This window comes from Oryzias latipes, chromosome 13 (assembly GCF_053564925.1).
Source record: "Oryzias latipes strain Hd-rR chromosome 13, Olatipes_Hd-rR_3.1".
Lineage (NCBI taxonomy): Eukaryota > Metazoa > Chordata > Actinopteri > Beloniformes > Adrianichthyidae > Oryzias > Oryzias latipes.
Window position 1 is genome coordinate 26,863,604 of NC_136249.1, and position 26,823 is coordinate 26,890,426.

A 26,823-nucleotide genomic window follows, 5' to 3' on the forward strand; every position below is an offset into this window, starting at 1 on the left:
GACTGAATAATTATGGCCCTTCCACTCTCAGCTCCTCGGCTCTGCAGCCTCTCTGAAGAGGAAGAGATGTTTAAGTTAAGTCAGCAAGACATCCAACAACAGGGGGGATGGGGGGTGGGGACCGCCTCCTTTGCACAGTTTGGATTGTATTTTTTATGTGGATGCCAGTGCTCTTCCCGTTTTGAGCTTCAGACACACTAAGCATGTGACTCGCCTACAAGAACACGCTAAACATAGGTTCTTGATTGGGCATTAACCAATGGTGTTCATACTGGAAAAGCAGGGAGGGCCTTCTTCTTCTTTTTGTTTTTCTACTGTTTAACAGCACATGTCTGCCACCTACTGTTGGAAGAGCGTTGTTGCAAAGGGGGTTAGCATAAATAGACCGCATTGCCGAGTGAGGTGCCTGTGATGCATGTTCTTTAATGTGCTAAACATGCATTCTTTTATCATATCGTTTATCATATGCTGTTTGCACTGGACTGATGCTACCTGATATTAGTGCATGTACCTTCAGTTGGAATAGGCTTGGTGAGAAATGTTAAGTGGTGTAGGCTTTTCTTTTCTTTCACAGTTCTATTCCGATATGTGAAAGACTAAGTGTCATATAATGATGCCCAGGGGCAAACTGTAATTATTAATTTCTCCTCCATGATCAATTCTCAAATGGTCTGCACCTCCGGGAATTTAAAGGACACCATCCATAGGTCCCCACCAAATCGGAGTTCCTGACTGGTCAAAGTTCAACCTGGGTTAGCTTTTAAGATACTGTATGTTCAATGGCCACACGTTTTGTGCGTAGAGCCCGAAAAGGGCCATAAAAACCTGTGTAAATATGCATGAACACAACACTTAAATACGCACGCCCGAAATGTGCATTTATGTGTGTTTACAAAGACTTTTCATTGGTAGTGGATCCTGTGAATAGCTTTAGACAAAAATGCATTTATCTTGCATTATAACATCAGGCACACCTGTCTGCAGTGACACCTTCTTCAGCATCACTGTTGTCCTTGCTGCTTTAGCTGGCTTTCATTTCCCACTGAATTGTTCTTCCACAGCTGCAAATGTGTGGGAGTGGAGAGCGGACTTGTAGCAGACTCCTAGTGGCTTAATTGGCAGGAGCCGCATGGTGGAACCCCAGAAAAAAAAAATCAGACAGCTGGAGACTGTCTGTGTGTCCTGTCAGCGAATAGGCTTCTGTGCGCAGTAAGAAAAAAAGATGGGAGGTGCATCCAGTGCTGCTCCTCTTGACTGACAGCAGCCCTGCAGAGCAGTCTGGGCAGTGAAGACATCACTAATCAGACATGTTTGAGTCCTCCAGCTGAGGTAAAACAAAGAAGGGAAACCCGGCTTGATGGTCACATCTTTTCAAAAGTACAGTCTCTTCATGAGGAAAGGAGCTGCACATAAAAAGGGGAAGAAAGGTGAAGGTATTCTTTTGTTCTGCATTTGGCCTCTAAGGGATGGAATGCAAGGTGTTTCACTGTAAGCTCTGTGAATTTTTCCTTTCTTGACACACAAGAACATGGTTGGAATTTGGCTTCACAGCTAGATTTTTTATTTTTTTTGTTCTTCATGATCCTTCTACTTTTCTGTCCACTCTTTCTCCATTCTCTGCACGCTACATGGGTTGGCAGGTTGTGCTCTGGGAGGTCGAGAGGGCGAGGGCGGCACTCTCAGACTGTAGGACAGAAAGCTGAGACAGCACGGCCTTCAGCTAGAACACAGAGTGCAGCAGGAACAACGAGGCCACGGAAAGTCACGGACCATGAACCATGACCTTAATACGTGAGCGGAGAAAAAAACCACATCTGTGGAGCCACGCAGCACCCCTATAGGACTGTACAATGGTGTGTTCTGCTCAAAGTAAGGCAAACAGAGGCCATCATGAATTATTGGTAAAGACAGAGCTTTGCAGAATCTTTAAGTTAACTGGTGTCTTAAAACTAGAGTAAATGTTTGATCAGATTCTAATGATCTAAACATTTGACATTCTTTCTAGGGAAAGTCGTCCCGTGGATGTAGTGGATCATCCTCTAGCAGCTCCAAACCCAAAAACCTGCACAAAATACACATGCCTGTGGAGCTTCAAAAGTACATGAGAGGAATACAAATAGTGGGAACAGAGCAGTAAACCAGTTTAAACTAGCATGAGATTCCATTTAGCCTTTTACTTGGAGAAAGTCCAGCTGGATTAACAGTGTAATTGACTAAGGAAAAACAATACACGATCAGAGCTTCAGGTCCCACTCCGATCATCTTTTGGCCTATTTTAAAACCGTTTCCAGTGGTTTTTAAAATATGATTGTCTTTTTTATTAGCCAAATTAAAAAAAAAACAGTGTCGTTTTCAAGGACATAGTTTCTGCAGAGTGACAGGAGTTCATTAGAAATTCATCTCTGAGTTGTGGGTGGGACTGTTGGCGGACTGTTTCCCATTATCCCTTTGTTTACACTCTCTCCCGCTACCTTACAGCCCCTCACATCCCCAACCTAACATTAGCGGTGCAACAAAAATAGCGAGCAATATTGAAGCTATCCGTACAGTTGTGAGCTAGAGGAGGAGAACACAGACGCACATGGATGGATTTTGTCTGCAAGTGGATGCATCAGAATGGAGCAGAGCAGGGAGCTTGTGGCCCGGCGATTTTAGTTTGTACGTTACAACAGGCTTTATCCAACAACATTTTTTCCATCTACGCCTGTTTCCCCATGGTTTGAATAGCTTAATGGCATTGTGGTAGAGTGTCCATCCTGAAACTGGAAGTGCAAATCCAAGATGGGTCATGCCAAATAATCTAAAGATGGGACCCAATCCCTGCTTTACAAAATCATCATTAAGGGGTTGGATTGGTGGGTTAAACTACCAAATAGTTCCCAAGTGCAGCTTTGTCTGCAGCTAATGGAACTTTAATGTAATAAAGAATATTCAGAATTTTCTTTATTTATTTCCTTTATCATGAGAAAAATGCTACAAAAACATTTTTAAAAAGACTAAAACCCCAATTTTCACTGGAGTTGATCTTTAAAGCAATACAACAAAGAGAAGAGCTGATCATTTATGTGAACAAAAAGATGCAAGAATCAGCAAGCATAAAGGTGCAATCAAGAAAACAGAACCAGGTGTGGTGATTGGTAACTGAAACCAGGTGTGATCTGCAGGGCAGAAACAGAACTGAGCTCAAAAACAACAAGCAACAAAACTTAGATCCTCACATATGTGGATTTCTTTTTATTTTTAATACTACAGAGACTACTACTTTAAATGTAAAATCAGACTAAATTGTTTGGAAGCAAATGGATCTGCTTAAAGTTTCAAAGTGGTTTGGCATAAGGTGTTATCAGGAGGCAAGAAGGTAACACAATTCACTTTCTATTAAACGTTTCAATTGTTTGTTCCACAAAACTATTGAAAGTGTAAATTCCACACATTTACCTGAGATTATTTATTCATACTTTTCTTCATTTTTTTAGTGACCCTGACTGTTTTACAGAAAGGTTAGCGTTCTCTGTGTAGTTTACATGAAAGTGTAATGAGGCTAAATTATATTATCTAACAAAAAAAAGATCTAGCTCTGAAGAAGGTAATTAGCACAAAGATGAGATAAAGTTAATTGCTCCTTTATCTCTTGAAACAATAAATCTCCCTTGGAATAAAAGTTAAGACTGTGCAAAGCACAGCATCCCCTAAAACAAACCCAATGTTTTAATAAATATGTACAAAAATGATACAATGATTGGATCTTTTTTGTCATGTCTGACTATCAGTGGGATCCCTATGGACTGGTGTCATGGATGACTAATTTTCTTTCACTAAACTGTTTGGAATTTCCTGGGAGAAAACGGGACGAAAACCTCCCACTGTTTGTTCAGTGTCATTTCGCTGCATGGATTGAGTTGATTCTTTGGTTAGTTTTGGAATAATTGGGCTTGAAGCAGCTACTTTCAAATTTTAATGGAAAAGAAAAGTTCAAATAGGACTTTTTTGTAATCCAACACAAAATTAAAAGAGTTCATCTTGGCCACAATTATTCCCTTTGATTTCTAGAAAAATACGTAAGATTTTATTTTGGTACAAAAATACGAAAGTAAATTGATTTTGAAAAAATATTTGCTAATTGACAGAATGTATTGGTTCTTTTTCTTTAAATCATTTGTCCCCCAAACTTGCTAGGAGGAAATAAAAGGACTAAAACTGAATGATTTTTACATGACTATTCAACAATGTGGGTTTAAATTTATGAGTCTTTCAAAAGAAAGTTGAGTTCAGTTAATTGGAAATGAACAGAAAAACAAACTCTTTCAGCAAACAAGCTTAGTCAGTCTGTTACTGTTTTGCTGCCCTTCATTCTTTATTCTGAGGAATCTCTATAGCCCCCAATCTAAATCTCTAAAGCTTCATTCACACCGCCTTCCGCAACGCGCACTCAAGTGGCCACTCTCAATGAGAAAAAAAGCATGTAAACTAGTGTTTCAGGCATACAAATTCTCTCATTAAAACATTGCTATTCAGGTTTTAAAAACTGTTTTCGGGCTCTTCAAAATGTGTGGCCTTTGAACGTGCATTGTAAGTTGAACCTCATCGTACTTCAACTGATCAGGGACTTGTATTTAATAGTGACATATGGATAGCGTCTTTTTTTATTCAGTGCTTGTTGAGCTAAATGCAGGAACTGTTAAATAATTACTTCTAATACTTAATTATTTTATGGTAATTGCACATATGTGCTCTTTTTGTGAAAGTGCAGATGGGATGTAACTTTGTTCTGTTGATGATGGCAGAATGAATAAAGTAAACATTAAGCGAAAAAGTGAATTTGATTTTTACAGTGCTAAAGTGCTAACTATTTAAAAATTGATCATGGAGGAGAAATTAAAAATTGCATTTTATGCCCCCCGGACGAAATAATGACACCAAGTCTTTCAAATGTCGCAACAGAGCTGTGAAAGAAAAAGCCTGGAGCAAAATTTGCAAGATTTGCACCGCTTTGACATTTCGCATCAAGCCTCATCCAACTGTAGGTGGATGAGGCTACACAGCAGACATGCGCTAATAAACAGTAGAAAAAAAGAAACATTTGCCTCTCCCTGCTTGTTCAGTGTTCAAGAACACATACATGATCCGTGTGTCCATAGCTTTAGATTCTCTTCTGTCAGGAAAGGGCACACTTTGAAATTTTGGAAGCTACACTGAATATTGTCTGTCCTCTGTGGTCAATGTTTTTCTTTAAAATTACATCCTCTATTCAAATCTCAAGCAAAGATGCTGATGAAAAATCTTTTAAAGCTTTAAACAAATGTGGTGATTAACCCTGCCCCTCAGCACATTCTGTTAAAGCCGTCAAAGCAGCTCCCTTGTTTGATTATTAAAGGACATTAATCCTAGTTAGGTGTTCTGGAGGTGAAAAGTTGCTGAGTAATGGCACTAATTTATCTACCCCTCTCTAACGCCCCTGTAATGGTCTGGCTAAGAAGCACAAACACAGCTCTGCCTCTTCAAATACACATTTGTAATGGCTGGAGGCTCATGGCTGATCTGCAGAAAAATCCTCCCTGTTAACCAAAGAGAGCAGAGCCCTGCAGTTTCTGTAGGCAATGCTCAGATGGAACACCGTCAAGGTCTTGAGGCACAATTAGCAGGGAAGCGGTGAATTTGTTGTGCTGTGGACACCCTTGCAGTCATCACAAAATTGGTGTAGGACGTTTTTTTTTTTTTTTTTGTACAGAATGGACAGCGGTGAAATATGCTTTCTGCAGAGTGACCCATCGCGACCCATTAGTTTTGCTGAATCGTGCATGCATATGTAGTAGGACAATGAAGGCGAATAATAATAGCCAGCTGCTCGCAGATAGGTGAGCATGTGTTTAAATGCAGCATATTCTTGGATTAGCTACGAACTTCCATCCTGTGGAAAGTTTGAGTGCATATATTTTGCTTGTTGGAGTCACAAAGAAGCTAAAATGTTCCAGCAACAACAAATGACAGAACAACAGTTTTATAGATGGAAAAAAAAATGCTGTGGGAATGGATGATTGACCATTACAAAATTATTAAATCACTTTATTTAAAATCTTTTAATGTTTTTTTGCATGTCCCCGTTGCTCTTCATTAATAGAAGTGCATCATTTAACCCTTGTGCTATTCTAGGCACTTTAACGTTGGGAGTTGGGTCATCTAGACCCACTAGACAGTGCTCTGAACCTTTTTTTCAATTATTTGTGATCTTCACTGGTGTCCATGGATTTCCACCTTTATCCACCTTTGTCATGGTAGGAATAACACGTCAAAGTAAGGGTGGGGTCATCTAAGATGGCGCAAGGGTTAAAAAAAAAAAAATCCCCATCATAGGAATTTAAGACCAAAACTGTAGAATAAGTTCTGTGGAGCGATATTTTTCACAGGTTTTTGATAAAGGTTTGTAAAAAATGTAATATTTTAGATATAATAAATGGAAAATATTTCCAAGTCAACATGAAGAGAATTTTTGCGTTATGGAAATGAACGTTATCCCCTGGTCTTAACTTTACACCAAGAAGTATTTTAACTTGGATTTTCCACCAGATTTTAGTTAAAAGTTTAACTTTTCTAAGGTAAAAGGTTTAAAAAAAGATTAAAGATAAACTAGTGTGTCTCACAAAGTGAATTTCACATGTTTTGGGCTCTTGTCTTCTTAAAACCAACTGCAATCCACTTTTGATCTATTTTAAGTATTCCTAGAGGTATTTTAATTATTATGAGGCTGTTTTTAGCCACATAAACAACAAAAACAGTGTCATTGTCTTGGACATGGTTTCTGGAAGGTGGCAGTTGATCAGAAATTCACCTCTGAGTTGTTGGTGGGATTGTTGGTGCAGAGCAACCCCACCCCTCTTTCCCTTCTCTTTGCTGAGAGCTCTCTGTTTTACATCCTCTTTGGCTGGTTTACAACTCCTCACAGATCCAACATGGCATTAATGATGCAACAAAAAAATGGTAAGCAATACTGGAGTTACCAAGCTGTATAGTTTTGAGACTATCATGAGATGATCGGACGAGGAAAACAGAAACCTACATGGATGTAGTCGTCTACAAGTGGATGCATATTAGAACACAGTGGAGCAGGAAATTTGACTCCATTGAATTTTCAACGTAACAAATACAATCTTTTTTAAACAGCATTTTTTTTTTGTCTGTCACTGATTTACAATGATTTGAATAAAGAAAATACTCAAAAGTCTAGTGGAAGCTTAATTTTCTTTATGCCCTCCATCTTTAGAAAAATGGTGCAAGAATATGATAAAAACACCCAAAACACAAATTTCATTAAAGTAGGTCTTTAGGATTATCAAATATCCTAAAATAATTAATTAAAAAGGTAAATATTAAATGTTTTCCATTCGGCAAACTCTGCTAGTCTTTATGTTCCTGTTTTGCACAGAGATATAAAAAACATAAAAGACTTGAAGTACAAGCGAGGTCTTCCAGAAGGTGTACAGCCTTGTGTTTTGTGCCCTCTGCCTGGACCTTTTTTACAAACAATTTATCTCCAAAAGGAAAAAGGGAGCAAAAACTATTAAAAAACAAAAACAAAAAAAACAGACTCTTCAAATATATTGTGTTTTATAATGTAGTTGCTTTGTATCGATGATCTCTGCTCTTGCCTTCCCTGCAGAAAATAAAAAAGACAAAGGACGGGAGGAAATTGAGGGCATTCAGTTCTGCTGACATATGCACAAATAATATGGCTCCTAAAACCATTCCATACATCACCTGAATGAATTTAGTCTCATCAGTAGCAGAGCTTTCCAGCTGTTCATTTATGTGAGTTATGGCTTCTCTTTAGAGGTGGATATGTGCCTCTTCAGCTTCACCTCGCCGGTGGTTCCTGAACCCTCATTGCTGTGCTTTTTGTTTTGCCTGTTGAAGCATGCAGAGTAGTGTCACATCTAGTGGGATAGCAGACATGAGGTTAAAGTAATCTACTACGAAAAAAAAAAAAAAGGTCCGTTCTGGCACGGGGGAAGAATGGGCAGAGACGAGCATGGGTAGCAGATGGTCATGAATCTGTAATTATAATTCTCTTGTGTAAAGAGTGGCAGTGGTGGAACGGAGCGGCACTGCATCGATCCTGCTTGTAAAAGTCTTGGCAAAAGGTTCAGCTGTCCCTCGTGTTTCTTCAAGCTTCAAGCTTCTTGTTGGTGGATGTCAGCCGAGGAGTCCAAATGTTGAGGACAAGCTGTTTAATCGCCCCAGACTACAGCTCTGTTGGTGTCAGCCCGTGTCTTTGTGGAAGGGTAATTACCCACCCAATCAAAAACAAAATGAATATGCACAAAGACGGTCAAACGGAATTTCAAACAGGGCCACGCCATAATGGGTCCCAAATGGAAAGGTCTGGGTTTGCCCCTTGGGGACTCACCTGTAATTTAGCCTCCATACTTCAGTATGTGACAGGGTGGCATTGTGGCATTACCTACCCCCACCCCTTTGACCCTGAGTGCTCCCTGTTCCACAGGAGGGTGGATAATTGTCTAATTAAGCAGCGAGACAACAGCCTCACCATAGCTCATTAAAGACACTGCTCCATCAGCGTCCCCATTCTTCTAAGAGACGCCTGCTCAGCCTGGCAGGGAAGGTCATACAAAGGAGTGCTAAAAAGACGAATGTCCGTCCCATCATCACTTTTGCCATGCAGAAACAAAACATGCCTTATCTATTAGCAATTCCATCATTTGTGAGCATTTAAGTACTTGTTGAATCTTTTGAAGAACAAGCCGACTTATCCAAGGTAAACAGCGATAAATGGCGTGCTTCTCACCTGCAAACACGCCTGTCATTATTTTGTTTTAATGAGGCATACACCATTAAACAGGTTTAACAGTGCCAAATTTGAGTCTCTTATAAATCAGGCTTGTTGAGCCAAGGGATCCCAAGTGGCTTTGCTCAGTGCCTGGAATATTACAGGATAATTAAGTTGCAGTTTACCATTGCAGATGTAAAACACAGAAATATGAGGGGTGTGTGTAAGCATAATGAATGCTCAGGACTTTTGTTGTTCATTTTGCAACTGCAGTTTTGGGAAAAGTAAAAGTTTAATAGTGAGTAAAATGTGAAATACTATTTTAGGTGTGAATTAGTAAAACAAAGGTGCGTAATTGTGACTTGGCTCACATTTAGCTAAATCTGAGACAAACACGTCTCCTGTCCCCTTTCTCCCAGCTTAATCTTTCAAATAATGGATGTCCAGGGCTAAAATATGTTCTGTGTTAGCTTTTTATTACTGGAGCCTCCAGTGGCGAGCCTGTTGTTGACAGAGCAGCAAACCACTTTGTGTTGGATGTGAGAGTCTATGACGGCTGTTGTTAAATCTCCTGGCTTGGCATGAACACAGAATCATGTTGTTCAAGCAGGTGTTCCTTATGCTGGGGAAAATGCAAAAACCTTTTTCTTGACAATAGGGAGGGGCGGGAACTGATAATATGGCAATTAAAAGATTTTTACTTTGACAACCAATCTATTTATAATCTGGAATCTATAGATTTTCTGTTGGGGTCTTTAGGTTGCTGCTTGCATTTTTGCTTGCTGGTCTTTGGAGATGGCAAGCTATCATTTATGACAGTATCAAAGAAAGGACCACGTTGACCATGGTGGAGAACAGAGCTAAGGCCCTACAGTGCTGATGTGGTAACAGAACATCACTTTTCTGCTTTAAAAAGAAATACCTGAGTAAAATAATTTGATTTGTGTTTTGTTTTACCTTCTTTTTTTTGCCATCATGCTTTCCGAAGGAAAGAAAAAAACTTGGTTCAAGTCATATTTTAAAGGCTTGATGAGTTTCATTTCTTTTGTTTCCAGATAACTTCACGGCAACAATAATTCTGTTTTTAATTGAGCCCAGAATCTGTGGTCAGATCAGGTAATCCCGCTGTAATATTCATCCATGGGGAGTGCTGGTGTCTGTGAGACCAGCTCAAATCAGAGTTTATGAGATTAAAGAGGTCATGCCCTGCATATTTTCACACTGCGTTAGCTCCATGATTCAAGATTTAATTGCAGTTTTTCAAGCAGAGGCTATATCGTGAATTCTAATGAATAGTGGTTTTATTTTTTCCACTTGACAAAAGAATTTTGTCAGAAAAAGATTAATTCCGCTAGTGAGTTCAGTCGTCATACTAAATCTGCCTTGCTTGGATCTAGGTTTAATAGAATTTACTGGAACTGGGTGGGTCTCTGGTATTTAACTAAAATGATTGATGTACTAAGAAAACAGAAAATACTTAGTTATAATTGATAACTTTACATCTAAGACAATAATAAAATGTGGGGTTCTCCAGGGTTCCATCTTGGGGCCTCGTCTGTTTCCCATCAACATGCTTTCACTGTAACAGTTTAAAAAGAACATCACAATTAGTCAGCTAGTGGATAAAAAAAGCATCTACTAGGCCATAAATCAAGGTGTAATGCAGGACTCTGACATTTTTAAAAACATTAAATCAACAGCACATTGAACATACATTCAGTTTTAAGATATCCATATACGGTCTGATATCTCAGCTGGACACACAGCAATTGGTCAGCTTGATTGTTGCAACAGTAGATGTAAAGATGTACTTGAAAACCCAATTAGATAACTGAAGCTTATCTTGGTCTCTGCCTCTAGAGTTCTCAGTAACCCCCTAAAAAGTGAACCACATCAGTCCAGCTTCCAGGTCTTTAGACTGGCTGCCTGTCTGTCAGAGTATGGACTAAAGTCAGTAAAGCCCAGCAGTTTATGAACAATCATCAGGGACAAACTGACCCAGAACAAACTTACCAAACCCTCTGATCATCTGGACCCAGTTTTATATCAGTTCCCAGAGTCAAAACCAGCTGTGTTCTTCTATTTACCTGGATCAAAGTCCCAGCAGGTTTCAGATCAGCACTCTTTTAAAATCTACATACAAGATCCACCGGATTTCATCTGCACACAAAGAGTTACAATTCAAGTGTTCATAATTCTACTGTTTCTTTAGGCTTATTATTATCCTCTATGACGTGTCTTTTTCTTTTTTTTTAGTTTTTTTTTTTTGTAATATAATACTTAACTTTTTACATAGTTTTGTTTACAATATTTGCCCTGCCCTGTCTTAGATTGAGCTCTTTTCCATGCTTTATTGTGTCTGTGAAGACTCTTCACCAGCATTAATGAACTTCTGAAGGTGAAAGCCAGTATAAAGATCTGTCTTTGGAAGCTTAAATAAATTGTAGTATTCATTTAGTTATTAAGCTATTAGAATATATAAAGTGATGGTTGAGCTTATTTGTCAAAAATAAAAATAAATTTTTGTCACTGAGATGCAGTCATTATGGATTTCAGTACAGATATAAACTCAGATTTAGTGGTCTTTTGTAACCTGAAGGAGGAAAACGAAGCATTCATTATCTTAACACTGCAGAAAATGCAAATAGCTGCATGAAGGCCAATAGAGGGAGCCCAATAGCTATTTGTCCTCTGGCTGTGTTGATGCAACTAGGTTTTACTGCAGTTTGATTATATGCAAAATGCCTTAATGAATTGATAAAAGTTAATTACTGAGTGAATTTTCAAGGTTCAATGCAGGCGGTTTGGAAAGGAGATCTTAGGATTGCACACACCAACAAAAACCTTTCTCCTGGTCTTTGCGAACTGAAACCCAGGTGAGGAGCTCAGAGAACCTGAACCTGTGCCAGCAGACGTGGGGAAAAAGGGTACAGACTTTGACACAGCTGTAATCTGTCACTTTTCCAAGGTGTTTAAGGTTTGAGAGATTTCCAGAGGCTCTCAAGCTGCTGCAAGAACCTGTCAGCTGTCTCGACTCCAGAAACAAAGACCATGTGTCTCCAGGGGCCAGCAGGCTTTTTGTATTACTGTAGTCCTCGCAGTGTGTGAAGCTGTGTTATCCCACAGTGCTGTCATGCTCCACTGGTGTCCTAGACTCCGGTACGCAGCAGTCATAATGTGCCTCTTTAAGCGTCCGCTGAAGATTAATGAGAGTGTAAGTTCATTGTGACAGATGATTTGGAGGTGATGAGACTCGGATATTTAATTTGTGTTACGGATAACAGGATTTTACAGTAGAATACCACAATGCTGCGATTATGACTGCTCCTTCTAAACATTGTTTTTGTGGAGATTTGATCTAAACAGAGCAGGATGATTGATGGACTTCATATATTTCATCCCATCCAGGATGAACATTTCTTTGGTTATTTGTTCAGCTTCGCTTTGAGGACACAGAAATCTGCTTTTAAACTCCATACAGGGAAATCGTTAGATAGAAATAAGAAATATTGCTTCAATAAATATTTAATGAAAGAGGAAGTCCAATTGATTTATTACGCGGTAAGTAATATGTGAATGAGTCCATAGGACTCCCTTTGAGTATTTAATATTCTTTGTTTACAGTGTTGGGTCACATATAAGGAAATGCATTATTATAGATCCGGTTTTATACCTTTCACAGATTCGCACAGATTGTTTCCCAGATGCAGACAAGCTAAAACCTTACACATGAAATCCTATTGTTGCTTATATTAAAACACTTGGCAGCAGACATGCATTTCTTCAAACGACAGATATTTCACTGCTATCATCTGTTCTTTATTGGTAAAACAAACTCTTATTGTGTTTGAGGTGCAGGAGCCTGGATACAATCAGACATCACCCTGATTCACACAGCTTTTTGAGGGGTGACAAAATGCGACAAGCTCCAAAGAGGAAATGATGAACACAGAGAGGTGAGTATCTTTTCTCTGTGTGTGTGCTCCTCTCCATCCCTTAGGTGCATTTGTGTGTACAGCTGTGACTTAAAAGGTGGGGGGGAGTAGGGTCTGCACTAGAAAAGAGGTTTGGGCTCTGCCCCACAGCATTTGGCACAAAGGACCTCCCCCATTATGCATGCTGGCAGCATCTGTGGGAGATAAGGTTTGGTCCTGGGAGATAAGGTCAGGTCCTGCTAATGAAACACATGGTAAAGGTTTGCACAGAAACCTCACTGCTCTGCTTTTATTTTTTTATTGAAGCATTTCATTCTTTGCCTGATATTAATTCATTACCAGCACCTCTCCTGTCAATGCAGTTTCATGAACAGAAAGAACGCTCAATTTCATCATATAAAAGCAACCTTCAGAATATGGTGAATGTCAGCTAATATCAGCCAAAGACATGTTAATGTGATGCTGAGTTAATTAGAAGTGATCTTCCCTGAAACACAGCAGAGATGACAGGGAGGATGACTAACTGGAACAAAGTTGGATCTTTGTTTTCTTTACCAGGGTTTTGAGTTTTTGCTCAGAGGCATGATGAGAAAAGTCCAAAACTGAACACACCTGCATGGTAGAAATGTTAAGATAAATGTTACACTTAGAAAAATTAGATTCTATTTATTTTTCTTTGGCCTGATTAAACATTATCAGAACCGTTAACGCAAGAACAGACTCAACAGTTTTTTTTTATCCAACCGCAATCTCAAAGCTGCCATCAATGAAATGTGATTGTCTGCAGATATTCCACTGTTTTACGACTTGTATTTATTACATATTTTATATTGTTATCACTCATGTTATGACTGTTTTGTGATTTTTGTTGTGTATTTTACTCTAATAGGTATTTTACTTTATTCTTAAACTCTTAGGTTTAACTTCTATTTTTATTATGTTTTTAGGAACAGAATGAATGATTCACTGACCAGTGAGCATTTTAAATTTTGTTGTGTGTGACAATTACTAAAATACATCTATGCTATTTTATTTCAGGCTACTATTGTTCTAAAATACTGTACAGAGCAGCTTAGAAACTTACATATCTGGTTGCACCTCTCTTGAACAAGCAGGTTATTCCTTATTATCGTACAGTATAGAGCTTGCAGAGGGAGGATTTCTGAATGACTCTTGACAGCATGTTGTAGCAGGTGATCAATGTTAACACTTTAATTACGAAACACATGCTGTTTGTGTTTCAAGCGTTCCTGCGGTGACATCTGAGTATACAGACTCACGCCTGTAGACTTTTGATGCAAGTCAATAAACCTATATATATATCCAATTTACATATAAATTGTAAATTGATAGGAAATTCCAGTGTGCCCATTTTGTACAGTATAAGGAGAGGAACCTGTTCTAAAATATGAAGCTCTGATAACTTAATGTTGGTACTTGTTCATTAGGCTTTAGCACCTAACTGCTGTGCCTGTCTGTGACTAATTTTTTTTAGCGCCACTTCCTCAAATTTTGAAAGGGAAACCCTTTGCAGTGCAAAGAGACCTCCTTGGTTTAGAAACACCCCGGTGACAATTTTGCCAATCTACAAAAACTAGTTATTTTTTGTTAATCCTGTTACAGTTGGTCCTTAACAATACCATCTGCTACTCTCCTGATGATATAACTTAACTTCCCAGAAGTTGAAGTGATTTGGTGAAATATAAACTGGTTTAAAAAGGGCTTGTGGTGAGTTATATGATTAGTGGGGCATTTAATTCATTTTTGATATGACCGGAATTATATAATTAAAATCTGTTTCTTACTTGAGCAACTACTCCATTTACTGCTGAATCCAGTCAGGAGAAAAACACACTCGGCAAGTCAGCTGTTGACTTTGGTAGAAACTCATTAGGCTGTTTTTAAATGTTGTTCACCTTCCAGCGTATCTCTTTCAGGGTCACTACAGTTTATCAGCCCATTTGCTTTCACTGATTTGTACAGGTGGTTTGACAGAGAGTTTTATGCCAGATCCCCTTCCTGACACAACCCTGTATTTAATCTGGGCTGGTGACCAGCAGAGGGGGACTCAGACTTGCCCCCCCCCCCCCCCCCCCCCCCCCCCTGTAGCTACATAGGTAGGGAGTAGCGTAAAGGGTCCTCCCCAAGGACCCACACTGGATGAAGCTCATCGTGCCCCGTGGGAAACTGACCCCGGTTCCCCATGCGCTAGTCCTACACGCATCCAACTGAGTCATCCAGCAGCTCACTTTGGGCTGTTTTTTAAAAAGCATTAATGCCCGACCATTTCATTAAAAAAAAAAAATAGACATGGGTAAATTCTGATTCTCATAAGCGACTGTATTTCTTACTTATTAAAACAGAGGCTGTTAAGGCTTCTGGAATAGGTTAAAGGATGTTTATTTTTTGGTTTTTGTTTAGGAAGCTGGGAAAAAAAAAAGTCTATGATGTAAGTAGAGCCACTGCCTCATCAGTGGCCGCGCGGCCATTCAGGGTTTCAGGCAGTATTGGTTTGTCCTCATCCAGACATTAGCATTTCTCCTCCTGTCTTGGGTATTGATTGGTCAAGTGAAATCTCATGCTGATAGCAACCCTTCTTTAAGTGCTGCGAGGGCTCCTGAAAACTCTGCTTAGTCCAATACAAATACAATCTCCACGTTAATAGGTGAAAGGGCGCAGCAGATTCAATAACGTTTTTTCCATTCAGGTGGAAATTTGTTAGCAGTGAGCAACGATGTTTTTACAGGAGTTCTGGATATAATGTCATCAGAAACTCATGCCGTAGATCACACAGCAAAACAAACTAATTAAAAGAAAAGCTTTTATCAAGTCTTGCAGCTTAAACCGCTGGTTTAAGAGATCGGTTGTGAGCTAGGATCAATAGTTCCCCCATGCTTCTTCAAACATTGATCTTCTCCTTTGAGATTTAATTAGTTCCTGAATATGCTCAGTGTAACATGAATATTGTGGTATAACTATCGAACTACGGGATGACCTATACTGCAGTTGTCCCGGGATCAATTATGAATGTTGTAATTTGCTATTGACGCAATTGATGCATTTGTCCAATTATGCTGGAGACAGTCGTCAGCCCTTTTTAGGCTGCAGTTCAATGAACAGCCAAACGCCGGAGCTTCCTCAGGAGGAACAATAAGGCAACTGTCACGGTTTGACAATGAGCGGACTCATTCTATACATGACCAGAGCATGCACGCTACACTGCCTTCAGTGGTTTAAATGCTCAACGCTGACATTTTCCCTCTATGTGCACCACTTGTTTTCCCATATTCACATTAATATTACATCACTACTTGCAGCAGCAAGATTTCATTTTCTTACACTTTATTAACTATTGTGTACAGTAGATAAACAACTGTTGTAAATTTTTTATGAAGCGTGTTAGAAAGGTGAAATCGTACTACATATTGAGTACTGCATGACTTATGCCATAACTGGTAAAAAGTGCTACAGCCCCAGCCGACATAATTTGTACATTTTCTGGTCCCCTGAAGTTTATTAATAATCAGACCAGATATAGTTTACCAAGCATCTTGATCGTTACTTTTCAGAACTTCAACTTTATTGCTAACATTTTTTATACGTTCACTGAGATTAATTCAGAGTAAGATACCCTAATGGTGTTTCCGGCAGAATATTTGTTGATCAAACCTCTGAACTGATTTTCTGAACTCCTTTCTGTAGGAAAACGTGTGAGCTGGCAACCAGGAGTATATTGGATCAAACCTGATGAGTATGAAGGGGTTGTAGTAGTGGAGAGGCAATGAACAATACCCCAAACATAAAAGGCAAATGTTAAAAAGTATACAATTAAACTTCAGAGTTACGACAAATAAACTGTAAAAGCAGAAATCAAAAAACAAACTGAAACAAACCCAGGAATTGAATAAAATCTGAGACACTTTGTACAAAACTAATAAATGGATGTGCTGTTGATTTATTGAATTAGAAAAGTGGTGAATAATATTTTTCTTCTGATATTCTGATCTCAATGCCTCACATCTAAAATACACTAACAACTGAAATTTGTTTCAACCTCCAATTATACTTCGGATTAATTTGCCCCCATTAAATATTCATCAATTATTGAGTTAACGTTTCTGGGAATACCCAGTATACCCAATATCCTTTCTACAGTTAGGTCTGTGTCTCTTGACCAGTTTTTCTTCTTTCCGAGCTGTTTTAAGCCGTGTCATTCATAAAATAAACATTTTGGTCACTGCAAAATCAGGCCCCTTTAAAAATATTAAATTCTCACCCCAATGGCAGATTTTCTTTAAATAGGTAAACCAATCTGCCAATGGGGTTAGAAAAGATAATTTTGCTGTTGAATAACTTTCTTGCTTTCCCTGCTGCAGCTCTGCGATTGATAATGAGTCACAGTGATTTGAATCAAGTCTGTTGATTGTGGTCCTGCCTCAGTCCCAATAGGAAGCATGACGCTGGACAAAGGTGTCAGAAAACTGTCTTCTGAGATTTGTGTTTTATGAGAAGCTGTATCTCTTGTGAGCAGAAGAGCTCATCTACTTGACAGAAAGGGATTTGGTGATGTGTTGATTGTAAAAAAACAAAACAAAAAAAAACTCTATCCACGTTCTGGCATAATCAGAATTGGGTGTAGAAGTAGATTGCTTTTTGTAAAGTTATTTACTGAAACTGTTTGTCTTACAGATCTTAAGATTTACCAAAGGGCAAACCAGCATTCACATGGTTGAATTTATTTTAAGTTACCATTAAAATTATGGGTTTTTGGTAAATTTATGGATCCATTAGATATCACGTTTTATGCTTCTTGCCACTTTTTAAGCAACTGAAAATTGTAATTATTGTTGCGCTTCAAATGTTTTAATGCCAGGCATTAGATTAAAAAAAATTATTGACTTAATGAGCTCATTAAAGAAGCTTACAAAACATAGCACAACTGAAAGCTCAACAAAAGCAAGCTTCACCTATAAAAAACTGAACTGACCTTAAGACTAAACCCATCAATGGTGTTCATATCCACTGGGATCAAACCATTGAAACAAGTGGGCAGAACCACCCTGTATGATACCCAAAAACATCTAAAATAAACGTATCAACAGCTCATAATTTTGCAAATGATGTTCCCCAGAAAAAAATGTCTCTGCCTTTGGTGGTAAGGTCTTTTCAATATAATGTCTAAAAAAATAAAATAAAAAGGCACCTCTACTCGCAGCTATATCTTCGTCTTGGTGCGATCTTATCTTTGGTGGGAAATTCAGGGTTTGTAATTGAAAAAGCTTTTTGTACAGATAATGTTGGTAAGGTGTGCTGAACCTAACCTTTTCACGGGGTCGTTTTAGACACTGCCATCACATGGACGTTCTTTGTTCTTGTTGGGCTGCTTGTTTGCTGCAATGACATCATTCTTAACTGGAGGGAAGGATGCATTTTTCGAATTCAGTTATTTAGAAAATTGTAAAAAAAAAAAAAAAAAACTTTATTTTGGACTCCCCTCTAAAAGTAATTGCACCGACACCCTCCCCTCTCTTTTCACTGGGATTGATCACCAAACATGCACTTCTGCTTTTGAGCGACTGCACAATTGTTGTAATTTGAGCCACTGAAAACCCATTTGTCCCAAGCCTCTGCTCTTGTTGAGCTGCACTTTACGCTTTAGATTTGTGCCTATAGAGGTGACTGCTTCACAGGCGGGTGTCCACACAGAGCTACCGACGGGGTCTTTGATGTGTGCCTCGGCGGATCAAAGATGTTAGAGCGCAGACCTGCCAGGTGCTCCGCTCTTTCATCTCACTCACTTATCTGTCTGCTGCTTCCCATTCTTTGAAAGCAGCACAACAATGTGTGCAATTCAGGCCCGAGCCGTCATTTACACCAATAAGATTCTTCTTTTTCAGGTGCTGCAGTCCATTTTTTCCTCACTGAAGGATTATTGCTGGTCTGTTAAGGCATAGGCTTTGTTTTCTTGAATTCTTTGTGCTCACTCTCTCATAATTCCATCTTTTTTATGTTAATCCTTTGACTACAAAGGTTAGGGAGGAAAAAAATCATCTTCAAACTCATAAATATTTGAGGCTGGTGCTCCCTTTGCTCTTTTCTGCAAGAGCAAGTGTAAATGTTAGACTTGTGTGGCTTTCACAAAGTGAATCCCCTTTGACACTCCCAGAATATGTCACATTCATCTGCATTTTTTAGCACCTAGTATGTATGTAGCTTTTTTAACTCATTGGCTCACCCTGCAGCCTTTAAAGCTCCAATTAAATTGAGTGTTTCAGATTCCAGCCACTCCTTCCTTTTCATGTTTGCTTTTCAAATATGAGAAATCCCAAAGGGGACCTCGCCGCAGAGAATTTCCACAAAATTGATTACAGATGAGATAATAAAAGCCAAAATCATCTAATAGGCTCTGGGGTAAAGACACAATGTCTCCATCTACATATCACATTGCAATTTATCCCTATGTATGTTTGTCTGAGTCACAACTGCTTTATGGATTACATCTAGATGGATCCCCAGTTTCTCCAGCTTTGCTCATTGATGCTTTGATCTCAGTGTAAGCGGATGACGTTCCCATGCATAATCACTTTATTGATTTTCACCTCCTCCTCTCAGTGGCAAATTGATCCTGAAACTAATTGTGCCCTTTTCTTTCCTGGCAGCATTTCACCGTAGAATCATCTCTCCTTTTCTTAACTACCAATCTTGCTACAGAAAACGTAAACAGGCTAACACATTAGCAGGCAAAATTGGTCTCTTAAATGGCAATTAATGTCCCATGTTTCAGTGTAGAGGTGATTGGAGCAGCCCGTATAATTGGGTAAATAAACAATGGCAGGATTTTTCCATTTCAACAGCGAGGATAAACATGACATGCAGTCATCAGTGCTGTTTACCTCCTTTGTTTTTATTGCATCCTTGAAGTGGAAGGAAATCTATCTTAGGTCTATCTTTAACCACAAAATCTTATCTTTTTTGTTGTCTGTTCCAACTGGGAAAATAAAACATCATACAAAGAATCAGTACAAACTGGTTCAGTTCCAGTAAAAATCTTAAAAGCAAATTTCAGATATTTGAAGTTGGAGAAAGTGAGTGGTGTGCTGAGATAAAAAAAGAAAAGAAAATCCTTTTTTCTCTATGTATGTATTAGATGTTGCAAACATTTTTTGGGTGTGTGTGTGTGGGTGTGGGTGTGTGTGTGTGTGTGTGGGGGGTTGATTTACTAGTACACCAGAATAAACTGCAGTTTGTTATAAAATTAGGAAAACCTTGAAACACAACGAAGATGGCAGAGATTTTTGACATTTGTACCAAGGCTGATTTGTACTCTAAAACTCAAATTAGGTCAGAGCTTTCTTTCTTTCTTTATTTAAATGAATTTTTAATGATCCTTAAAACGGGTATTGAATTAACACAAAGTTCAAGACTCCAGATTTTTTCTTGAAACAGTTATTGTATAAAGAAACCAAAAAACTGCAGTGAAGATGACAACAAAGAGGTATAAGTATACATTTGTGCAAATACTTGTTACAAAATAAGATACAGGAAAACCAAAAAAAAGGGGTGAAAGGGATCCACAGACCATCCAACCCACCTTACCCTTTCTACCCAAAATCCTCGCGGAGAGATTGGTTAGTGTTTGTCCACGATGAACTAAATTGAAGTGTATGGTTTAAACTAAGACATAAAATAAAGGGTGTCCAGATCTTTTCAAATACCTGGATTCTGTTCTCCAGTGTTTATCTTATCCTTTCATAGTGAAGAGTATTTGTTCGTTCATCCAGCCACATTTTGAATGTTGAAACTAGTGTTTCTTTAAAATCAAAATTGTTTTCTTGGCTGTAATGTGGCAGATTGAAAGGAAGGTCAGAGCTTTCTAATGCTCCTTCATGGAAGACACTTTATTGTGAAGAGCACATTAAAATTTATATTTATTAAATTCTTTAGGATTTTTCTTAGGTTTAAAGCCCAGACACAGCTGTTCTATTGTGTGTGGTAAAGCAAAAAGCTGTAAACTTGATCATTTCAGCCACTAAGCATCGTCACATTAAACCCAGACAATGGTGGATGTGAGTCACTTGGAACACAGCTGACTGCCACTACATTTCCTTTTAAATGTAGATTCTATTTAGCTGTGCTGCAGAAGCTAAACCACATCAGTTCAGATGAATTAGAACAATATGAGATGTTTTGGCCAATTTCTTCCTTATCTTAAAATGTACTTACTTCTGTTAGTAGACTTCCTAAAGCTCAAACACAGTGAGCTTGTCTTGCTCCAATTTAAAGAAATGATCAACTTCTGATCTTTCTGTAAACAGAAATTTTGTGTAATGAAATTATCAATATTTTGGACCAAAAAAAAACCCCATCAAAAATCAACGTCTCTTTCTAGGACAGTTTCTTCAGAGCAGCGGGTGTTTATTTGGATTTTGCCAAGTTGAGGGCAGAAGAGTGGGAGTGGAGCAACCCCGCCTTCCGTTCCCATCACCCATAATTCTAAGTCTGTTTACATGCTCTCCTACTAGCTTACAGCCCCCAAACATTACGGGTGCAACAAAATGGCGAGCAATTTAGGAGCTATCCAGTCGTCCAGTTTTGAATCAGATGCCATCTCAGACGAGAAAAGCTAAGACATACATGGATCTAATCGTCTACAAGTGGATGCATCAGAACAGAGTAGAGCAGGGAGCTTGGGAGCAGGGAGATTCACAACAGTTTTAATAAAGAAATCTTCAAAAACACTATTTATCCTTGATTGTCTTCAAACATTATTTTACATGGCCTACCACGTCTTGGCTGAGTTGCTGTTGTTTCGTAACTCTTCCATTTTGTTATGATAGACAGTCAACTGACAGTTGACTGTGGAATATTAGGAAGCGAGAAAATTTCATGGATTTGTTGCACAGGTGGCATCCTGTGACACGCTGGAATTCACTGAGCTCCAAAGAGCGGCCCATTCTCTCACAAATATTTGTAAAAACAGTCTGCATGCCTGAATGCTTGATTTTATAAAACTGTGGCCTGGCCAAGTTTATTAAGACACCTGATTCTGATCGTTTGGATAGGTGAGGAAATACTTTTGGTAATTTAGTGGATGTCCTCCATAGTCAGAAAAATGCTACAAAAACATGTTAAAAATGGCAAAAATTTAAATTTTCGGTGGAGCGGGTCTTTAACCACCATCTCCAGCTGAATATAATAGGTTGAAACTACTAGTTCTCTCAGAGCTGGTTAGGTCAGTAAAACTCACAATCTAAAACTAAGCACATGCGTTTCTGACAGATTGATTGATGGCTGCCCTCTGTGTAAGAAATCTCAATAATACTAAAAAGACAAGAAAATGAGGTGCGTCTCAAGCCATTTGTTTCTGGGGACAGCCTTACTGCCGCGTCTCATCACTGCCCACAAGGGCCCTTTGCCATGAACAAACAGATCCCATTTCAGCAGAGAAGAACATGATGAAAAGGGCCTGTCTGTATTTTGTCAGGCCTTTGATGGAGTCATTGACTGTGAGAGGTATCTGGGATGAAGAGTGTGGATTCAGACTTGCAGCTCGGAGGGGAGGAGGGGAGAACAAAGAAGACCCATCCTCGCCTGAGGTACACAATAACTCATCACTGTCACAGCTTTGAGTCATCTTAGTCATATGTATGAAAAACATTACGATGCAAAGATATACTGATGGATGAGGCTAGTACACCTGGAGCAGTGGCTTTCACATGTTTATCGCTATAGTGTGAGGAGAACTTCAATTCTAAAAGTGTGGTAGATAAATAGTTTGTGTCGCCTCATCAAGGAACAGTTCAAATATGATCTTCTCAAAACATCTAGCTTGCTTCTTTGCTGCATTATCTACTTCTCAATCAGTGTTTGATTCTTTAAAAGCTCCATTCATTACAGCTCTATTCCGATGAATGAAAAACTAGAAGCTTAGCCAGGCACAAAATGCGATTATCAATTTCTCCATGAATAATTTTCAAACAGTTGACCCTTCCATTAATAAAAGGGGACGCTCTCCCAAATCAGAGACCCTGATTGGTCAAAGTTTGACCTTGTTTAATAACACATGCTCAATGATGATGTACATGGAGCCCGACAACTGACTTAGGAACTTGGAGTTTTGGGGCGGACGCCTAAAATGCGCGTTCATTGAAAGTGGTTTTCTGAACTCGCATTGCTGAGGGCGATGTGAGCGTTGCTCAACGTTCTGCAACTGTACCAATTCTGTGCCATTTTTTTGGTGGTAATGCCAAACTTCTTTTTTTTTTTTTAAAGGACAAGGACGTTATCTGCAAAAAGGGGGATAAAACCGACAAATTTATGTATTGTATTCACTGTTGCCTAAAGACAAATTCCACCCAACAATTTTCAAGCCTTAAAAAAAAAAAAAGCTATACTCACTTGACTGACACAGAGGAGACTCCAATGCCTAAAAATAATACCAGTGAGATAATACTCATGAGGCATGACAGCACCACAAGGCTTCTACAGGCAGTTTGTGCTTTTTTGCCTCAGATTTTCACTGTTCAAACTTAAACCCATGTGAATCACTTAGCTTTTGACATAATGCAGATGATGCAAATTGGAATATGTTAAAGATTAAGAATGAACGCTGCTGAGAAAATCTATGCAGCTCAAAAGAAGACAGGTAATCTGTAACTGTCATTAAATGTGTACAGGGCAGGGTTTCGAATGTTACATGTGATGCAGATGGTTTATAATGCTTGGTGGCACTTCTTTGAATTGTGGAGCATGGGAATGTTCTGTGAAAGAACATTCTGATCCTGGGATCAATGTGAATGACAAAACAAAGCACATCATGTACATGGTTTTTGAAAGGATCTAAAGAAAATCTTTTATGCAATATTTTAAAGAAGAAAAGCAGGATTCTGTCTTTGAGATTGCCTACTTCCTATTTGTTCCTCTTTATATAAATCAAGTGATGTTTCCAGTGTGTTCGAATGTTACCATTAGGAGCAGTCTGTAAACAGTTATGGAGAAATTTGAGCCTGTTTTCAGGCTTTAGAAATTGAAGTACATTTTCCTAATCTCTGTTTAAGGCAGAAGGCAGAGCTCTAGGAGTACAGAAAAGAACTTTGCTTCTCAAAGTAATGCAGACATAGATTCACAGGATTAGACGATGCTGTTAGAATAAATTCTTAGCTTGGGCGCAATCACAAAATCCGCTGCAGCTCTGCTTTATCTCGACAGGTTCAGTTGGGCTTAATGGCCTCTTGTCCTCAACACATCACGGAGAATCACATAGTTTTAGCTTTTCATAGAGCCACAAACAGTCTGAAAAAAGTAATTTGGGAACTCGTTGCGCCTGAATTAACTTTGTACTGAAATCTAGATTAAAGAAGAGAAGGCCGTTTAGTACAACAAAAGTAGAGAAAAGTCTTTCAAACTGTTATTTTTCTTCACTCAACACAATGCATTAACCATCACAAAGAAAATTGACAGTGTTAGCATATAGCTCACAGTAAATACATGTTTATACAAACTGCAGATGTTTGATTCACTCTAAGTTGGCATCTGTAAGTCTCTGTAATAAAGGATGATTATACAGACAATCAACCAATGGCACATAGAAAAATAAGTGATGATAAAAAAAAACAGTACTGGACAAACTCAGCAGAGCAATAATTGTAAACGTATGGAATTGAGCATCAACTATGAGGGAGGAACAGTAAAATAAAATCATTCCAAAGTTTGCATAAACATGTGCCAGGTGTGCTCAGCAGCAGAGGTGGGTTAACATCTGTCAGATGAGTTTTTTGTTGGGAGATTTGGCAGAAGACTTAGGCTCTGATTTGAATTTGAAATTTGGATTTTGTCACAGAGCCTCATTGATTGTATATAACTTGTTTTTGCATCCAAATGTGATGAGTAATCTTCAGGGCACATGCTGCGAATAAAAATGACGTTTTTGAGACTGGGATACAAAATTGGAAATTGAGCATAATTGTCCACTGAGTTTGTTGGGGTTTTAGCCTTTACAGGCTGGCGTTAATGTGATCATTTGAGAAAGGTTTGTTTTATTCATCAGCTAATTGATAAACAATTTGCTTTCAGTTGGTTGTGCAACCAATTTAAAACCTTTTATCAGGTTTTTTATGAAGGTAATAATGTGTCTAAATGGACGAGCTTGTAGATTTGATGTGAGAACTTGTAAAACAGAATGTGAAAACTTGTGCACCAAAAATCTGCATCTGTGTGTAAAAATCTTCTGCTGTAAAGTTTGACAAACAAAATCAGTACTTACAAATACCTATTTGCATGTGTTCATTTAGAGTTACGTTTTTCTTTGTCTGGAATATCAAATGTTGAGGTACTTCCACATGTACAACATCTGCAAGATTGCAAACAGGTCATTTACCTTAAAAACAGAAGACTGAGATTAATCTGACACATTGATACAAAGAACCCCTCAAATTTCATGTTTTGTGTCATGAAAAATGAATGTTTTCTGACACTAAGTCCTTAAATTAGCAGTTAAATGAAAGATAGGTGTTTGGTTAAAGAGTTGAAGCAATTTTGATGCAGAAATTGAAAACTTTTAATTGCAGCAACTGATGAAAGGACAGACAGGAAGAAATGTGGTTGTTTGATTCTTAGCAAACCTCCACATAGCACTCATATACAACTAGTTGTCACATGCAGTAGTTGAGGCAAAATTTACCTTGGGTGAGGGCGCAGTTCAGACTAAATAGTGTCCATAATTTGTGCTTGGAGACAAAAATGTAATCTCTTCTGAGTCTGGGACAAAATGTCTTACTAGCTTACAGCTAAACATGAACTAGCATTAAGAACTTGCTTCAAAGTGAAACTTTTATCTCTCAGGTAAATAACGTTATACTTTTGGAACATCAAAGCTGTCAAAGGTGACACCTAAATAACGCACGCTCTTTGGCATACTGTAAATCTTTGACCATTTGTCATTGTGATCATTGTGAATCGTCTGATTCTGATGCGGAGAAAAGCTGCTTTTCAAATCGGCTTTGCACCGAGATGCAACATTTTACCAGCGTAAAGTATCTTGAGTATCATGCAAAGTCTCTTTCATCTATGATAGAATCTGCAGATTTAAATGGGTAGGGTAAGCACTGTGAAATACTGCTTATCAGCACGAGGCAGTTTTACTCCGCTTCTGATTCTAACGTATACGATAATTATGAAAACAGTTATAGCGTTACAGTAGTTGAAAGAACGTCAACACTGGTGCTGTTTTAAAAGGTTTAAGAAGACATGTTCTAACTAAAACTTCAATAAATATGTTCTAAGATGAATGACAGCATGACATGTTGCATCAAGTTTAATTTATGAATAAAATGGCAAGTCAGAAATCCACCATGAAATGTAAATACACCTTTACTGCTTTTCTTAGAAATAAAGGGAATAAATGTCAGTTGTGCTGTTGATCAAATATCTTTGATTATCTGAAACAGTGGATTAGCAACTCTAAAAGCAAAGGTTTTTACCATTTCATCCTCTGCATACAATTTGATGTAAAAGCTCCTGCACCAAATCGATGAAAGGAGCAGCAGAGATCAAGAACCCCCTCCTGCTTCTCCTCAACTTGCCTGCATCTGGTTAGGAAAATGTTTTTATTATCTACAACTTGTGATCTAAGGCTGCACAAGAAGACATGAACGACAGTGGCACAGGTGGTTGAGCGGGTCGTCAAATGATCGAAGGGTTGGCGGTTCGATCCCCGCTCCCACCAGCCAAAATGTCGTTGTGTCCTTGGGCAAGACACCTCACCCTCCTTGCCTCCAGTGTGGCTCCACTGGTGTGTGTATGCGCATGAATGATCCCGGTGATGGTCAGAGGGGCCGTAGGCGCGAAATGGCAGCCACGCCTCTGTCAGTCTGCCCCAGGGCAGCTGTGGCTACAACCGTAGCTTACCATCACCAAGTATGAATGAGTAGTGAATGAATAATGGACACAATGTAAGCGCTTTGGGTGTCTTGAAAAGCGCAGATAAATCCAATCCATTATTATTATTATTATTATTATGAAGCAAAGGCCAGATCTAATATTTACACCGTTCAGGAGGATCAAGAAACATTTCTAGAAGTAACGTTGCTTCGCACCTGCCATTCATAA

General features: G+C 38.7%; 1 long non-coding RNA gene across 2 annotated transcripts; it reads left to right on the forward strand.

Annotated features, from left to right (window-relative positions):
• Nucleotides 1–2,331: 2,331 nt before the first annotated feature.
• LOC144981496 (uncharacterized) lies at nucleotides 2,332–23,613 on the forward strand. Of its 2 annotated transcripts, none has more exons than XR_013647124.1 (4): nucleotides 2,332–3,358; nucleotides 12,641–12,738; nucleotides 22,202–22,313; nucleotides 22,990–23,613. It is a non-coding gene; the product is annotated as an uncharacterized LOC144981496 (long non-coding RNA). The 2 variants fall into 2 exon arrangements; XR_013647123.1 differs by having other exon boundaries at nucleotides 2,334–3,358; nucleotides 12,635–12,738.
• The last annotated feature ends 3,210 nt before the right edge of the window (nucleotides 23,614–26,823 follow it).